The sequence below is a fragment of the Gossypium raimondii genome, chromosome 6 (assembly GCF_025698545.1).
Source record: "Gossypium raimondii isolate GPD5lz chromosome 6, ASM2569854v1, whole genome shotgun sequence".
Lineage (NCBI taxonomy): Eukaryota > Viridiplantae > Streptophyta > Magnoliopsida > Malvales > Malvaceae > Gossypium > Gossypium raimondii.
Window position 1 is genome coordinate 19,650,957 of NC_068570.1, and position 5,977 is coordinate 19,656,933.

At 34.7% G+C, this 5,977-nt stretch overlaps 1 non-coding gene across 1 annotated transcript; it reads right to left on the minus strand.

Annotated features, from left to right (window-relative positions):
* Window positions 1-2,668: 2,668 nt before the first annotated feature.
* On the minus strand, window positions 2,669-2,775 carry LOC128042028 (small nucleolar RNA R71). The gene has a single exon (XR_008197236.1). It is a non-coding gene; the product is annotated as a small nucleolar RNA R71 (small nucleolar RNA).
* Between the last annotated feature and the right edge of the window lie 3,202 nt (window positions 2,776-5,977).

A 5,977-nucleotide genomic window follows, 5' to 3' on the forward strand; every position in this document is an offset into this window, starting at 1 on the left:
AATTAAATATTGTGTTTTACATTAGTAATTTATTTGGAATTTTAGGACTGTAATTTGTTTTTGGGTTTCGTTTTGGTTTTTATTTTATTCGTTAGTATTTGATATTTTTAAACGTAAAACTGAAAAAATCCCACGGGTGTAAACTCTAAATTGTATAGGGTTTTTCTAGTCTTTTTTACGACCTTTTTACTAAAAATAACACTAATCTTGAGCATTTGTTAATGAATTTAGTGAATTTTGCTTGAATCTCAATCATGGACATGAATTTATGAAATATGCAAATTTGTGCTTTATTATATGAGAATTTTGTGCATAAAGTAAATCATTTTCATGTTATTTATTAATGTGTTATGTTTTAATAATGCAGTGGGACCATGAGGTGATATAATATGGAGCTCAGTACAGTTCTTGCATGGACATCAACAAATCCACCCTACATGGACGGCAAAACCATGCAAAATTGGGTGATAAGAATGTTAATTTGACGCAATTTAAGTTATGATACATGGTGGACATGTCTGGTTATTTATTGGGTCATGAAATCGTCCAACAAGAGGGAGTCAAACCCAAATTTGGCAAAAGCCTGTGGCTGCCCAAAAATCAGCTTTGGGGCAATTATTTGAAGGTCCTTACACATTGAAAATCATTAAAAATCTGCACATGAAGATTTCTCGAGAAACAATCCACTCCATGGCTAAATTTAGCATGATTCCATGCTTAAATTAAGCAACTAACTCTCCCTCATTTCCACTCGTTATGGCTGGCCATTAATGGGAGAGAACCAATGGATCTTTGACGCCATTTTTAGTAAATTCAGCCACCAACCTCAAGTATAAATACTACACTCCTCTCACCTTTTCATTAATCCCTTAATCTCTAAAAATAATCCATCATTCCTTCATTCATTATTCATCCATTCATTTTTTCATTCTCTCATTTTCTTTCTTCTTTCCACGCTTAGCACTTTAGCTAGCAAAATTGTGATAAGATTGTCTCTTGGCCGTCCACCTTAAGGAGCCGTTAGGAAAGGAGCAACACGAGGATCAAAGGAAAACATCTTAATTTGGAGTTCATAAGACTACCGATTTGAACAAAGTTTATTCTTCATTTGTTATTTTTATCTAAATATGTTTGCAATGTGTTTTATGATCTTGTCATCAGCAATGGTAGCTTAATCTATTGAGCTAGGATGATTGCATTTATTCAATGAAGCTTTTTAAATCATGTTTATAGTGTTTGTGCCTCAGTCGATCATGTTTTCAATTAAACTCAAGTATGTATTTCATTCATACGTGATTGGATGCATTTGAATTAGCTGAGTGATCCTGACCATACAACAACTAATGGACACAATAATTGAAAAGTGCATGCTTAATTTAGATCCTAATCTGACAAAATTAAAGGTTCATAATAACTTTTGACGAGCTGTATTATCTAGCATAGTTTTTAGATTTATGTGATTAAATTGTTTCAAACATGATCCGTCCCTATTACTTGACATGAATTCTAAGAAACTCTTAGTTTAATATGGTCAGTAAAATGCATATTTCACTAAGTAAAAGATTTTGAAAAAACTTAATTTGGTTTCCAAACTCATAAAAGATCGAGTTGCCATTGAATGTTTCCCGAACAATGCTAAGCATGAGAAAAATAAACTAAGTTGAACAGTGTAATTATCCTAGCATATTCATGTTATTGATAGTTGAATTTTTGTGTTTTTGCTGCTAAACTCATCTCATACATTTAATTTCATACTTTGTATTTAAATTAAATTGCATTAGGGATCATCCTACTTTTAGATAATTTAATTTAGCTTAAACATCATCATTCAAAATATTGAGTTTTTATCACCAAATTGTTAGCTTTAAGTTTACAATTAATTGATTAACATACATAATCCCTGTGGAGACTATAACTCATTTACTTACTTTACTACTTGATAACGACTGTGTACACTTGCACAAACCTAAGCATTACAAGTTTTTGGCGCCGTTGTCGAGGACTATTGCCTTAATCATTTTTGTGAAATTATTCTTTTCAAGTTGGTTTTTATTTCATTTTTATCTAACTTCTAACCTTAATAATTTATTTATTTATTTATGATTTATTTTTCAAGTGTTTATGAGCATAGATCGAATTATCGATTTATTACCTATAGACCCTGAAATTAAACGTTTAGGCAGAGAAAATGTGAACGATCAACTCAAAGAGAAGTTGAAATAGACCTTGGAAATCAAAATGATGGACAAGGTAATGGAGTCAATCATGTGCACAATCCAATCCTTATTGTTGATGACAGAGATCATGCCATAAGACAATACGTTGTGCCCCTTTTTAATGAATTAAATCTGGGAATTAGAAGACTAGAGATCGAGGCACCCCAATTTGAATTGAAACCAGTGATGTTTCAAATCCTCCAAACAGTGGGCCATTTTTATGGAATGCCCACGGAAGATCCAGACCTTCACCTTCGATTTTTCATGAAAGTGAGTGATTCTTTTAAGATAGCCAGTGTGATTGAAGATGCATTGAGGTTGAAGTTGTTTCCATACTCATTGCAAGATCGAGCATGAGCATGGCTTAATTCTTTGCCACCAAGTTAAATATCTACATGGCAAGAATCAACAGAAGATTTTTGGTTAAGTATGTTCCACCAAGCAAAAATGCTAAGTTGCGAAATGAGATAACCACTTTTTCACAATTGGATGAAAAATCCTTGTACGAGGCGTAGGAAAGATTCAAGGATTTACTTTGTAAGTGTCCTCATCATAGGATTCCACACTGCATCTAGTTAGAGACGTTTTATAACGGTCTCAACTCACACACAAAATTGATGGTAGATACTTCTGCGAATGGTGTGATTTGTCTAAGTCTTATAATAAGGCTTATGAGATCATTGAGAGGATCGCTAGCAACAACTACCAATGACTAACAAATCGAGCAACTTCAAGAAAACGAGTAGCTGGAGTGCATGAAGTGGATGCGCTTACATCGTTCTCACCTCAGGTATCTTCTATTTCTTCAATGTTGAAACAATTTACCGCTAATGATTCTAATAATTTTGCAGCCCAGTCACCAAGTCAGTTTGATGTTGTTTCCTACGTAAGCTGTGGCGATGGCCATTCTTTCGAGAATTGTCCATCAAATCCTGAGTCAGTTTATTACGTGGGGAATCAACACCAAACTAAAAGTGGACACGAACTACAATCGAACTTCTAAAATCTTTTATGGTGCAACCATCCAAACTTTTCTTGGAGTAACCGATAAAATGAAATGAACAACTACATGCAACATAGACCAAGTCAACCCCAAAGGTTTAATCAAAAAGTTCCAAAACCACCACAACCTGAGTTATATAAAAGTTTGGAGAACTTGTTGAGGGCATACATGGTGAAGAACGAAACCTTAATCTAAAGGAAAGCAGCAACGGTGAAGAATTTGAAGTGCTAAATGGGTTAGTTAACTAAGGAGCTTCATAACCGACCGCAAGGAGCCTTGCCGAGCGATACAAAAAAGCCAAGGAATTTGGGTAAGGAACATTGTAAGGTAGTGGCTCTACGAAGTGGTAAGATTTTAGAGCCCAAGATGATTGTGATTGAAGATGAACCTAATAAGAAAGAGGAAAATCAACCAACAGTTGAAATTCGTACACCAGCAGAGCCAAAACTTACAAAGTCTGATGAGGTAAAATCTAACCCAATAAATTCTGAAAGGCTAACATCTTCTTTAGATGTAGATTTATCTCCTCAGAAAAGTTGTCTGATTCAACCCTAAGTTCCAACACCTCCATATCCTCAAAAATTCCAAACAAATAAGTAGAAACGAGAGGTGTAATTAAAAAAGTTTTTGGATGTTTTAAAGCAACTGCACATCAATATCCCGTTGGTGGAGGCTTTAGAGCAAATGCTACGTGAAGTTCATGAAGGAAATTTTATCGAAGAACAAAAGACTTAGTGAATATGAGACAGTAGCATTATGAAAGGACTGCAATGCGTTCTTATGGAACAAGCTACCTTCAAAACTGAAGGACCGTGGAATTTTTACCATACCTTGTAATATTGGAGAATCTTATTGTAGTAAAGCTTTGTGCGACTTAGGAGTAAACATCAACTTGATGCCCAAATCTATTTTCAAGCTATTGAGAATAGGTGAAGTAAGACCTACAACTATGACACTCCAGTGGGTGGATCGATCGTTAGCATACCCAAAATGAAAGATTGAGGATGTTTTGGGAAGAGTAGATAAGTTTATTTCTCCTGCTGACTTCATTGTCTTAGATTTTAAAGCATATAAGGAAGTGTCGATCATCCTAGGGAGACTTTTCTTAGCTACAGGAAGAACGTTAATAGACGTACAAAAAGGTGAACTCACCATGAGAGTTCAAGACGACCAAGTAACATTTAATGTTCTGAAAGCAATGAAATTTCCCAATCCAACGGAGGAATTTTCAGTGATGGAGGAGCTAGAAACTTTAGTTAATATGGAATGGTAGAATAATTTTGAAGACCCATTGGAGAACACCTCAAGGTCTGAACCATTGGAGGATGAAGAATGTAATGAAAATATGGCTTTGATGAAAGCCAATCCGATGAGCTATGTTCAACCAGCATAGTTTGAACTGTTAGAATTGGAAGTCTGAGAATTTACACAACCAAAGTTGTCAATAGAGGAGCTGCCCAAACTCAAACTTAATGTACTTATTTCTTATTTGAAATATGTTTATTTGGATAACTATTTTACTTTGCATGTGATTGTTTCAACGGAATTAAGAGAACACCAAGAGGAGCAACTAATCGAAGTTTTAAAGAAATTTAAAATGGCAATTGGCTAGGCCATAGTTGACATTCGAGGTTTAAGACCTTCCTTTTGTATGCACAAGATTATCATGAAGGAGGTGAAAGAGGTAGAATCGGTAGGCAAATGATACTCAACCCTATCATGAAAGAGGTAGTTCGAAAGGAAATGAGCAAATGGTTAGATGCGAGAATTATCTACCCCATCTCGGGTAGTTTATGGGTAAGTCCGGTACAATGTGCATCAAAGAAAGGCAAAATTACGATTGTTAAGAATGAATGTAATGAGTTAATCTGGACAAGAACTGTCACGAGTTGGAGAATTTGTATTGATTACAAAAAATTAAACAAAGCCACTCGAAAAGATCATTTCCCATTGCCTTTTCTGGACCAGATGTTAGATCGACTAGAAGGTAATGAATTTTATTGTTTCTTAGATAGATATTCGGGATACAACCAAATAGTTGTAGCCTTGGAAGACCAATACAAAACCACTTTTACTTGCCCGTACGGTACGTTAGCATTTAAGTGAATGCCTTTCGGTTTATGTAACACACGTGCCACATTTTAGCGATGCATGATGGCAATATTTACTGATATGGTTGAAAATTTTGTTAAGGTTTTAATGGATGATTTTTCTGTTTTTGGTAATTCTTATGATGTTTGAGTAGTTTTGCTAAGGTACTGAAAATATGCAAGGAGACAAATCTTGTCTTTAATTGGGAGAAATGTCATTTTATGGTTAGCGAGGGAATTGTCTTAGGACATGAAATTTCCAAAAATGGGATTGAAGTTGATAAAACGAAGGTGGACGTAATTAAAAAATTACTACCACCAGTTAGTGCGAAAGGAGTTCAAAGTTTCTTAAGCCATGCCGGTTTTGACCGAAGGTTTATGAAAGATTTTTCACAAACTTCTAAACCTTTGTGTATGCTATTAGAGAAAGATACAAATTTTTTTATTTTGACAAAGCATGTTTAGAAGCTTTTAAAGAATTGAAAAGTTAGTTAATCTTAGCCACAATAATTGTTACACCTAATTGGATCTTACCTTTTGAGTTGATGTGTGATGCAAGTGTCACGTGCAAAATGATATGCGATTGTGTGCAAGTATACATGTCGGTTCAAGTAATAAAGTGATGAGTGAGTATCATTCCTACTAGGATTGGATTGAGGCACAAGATT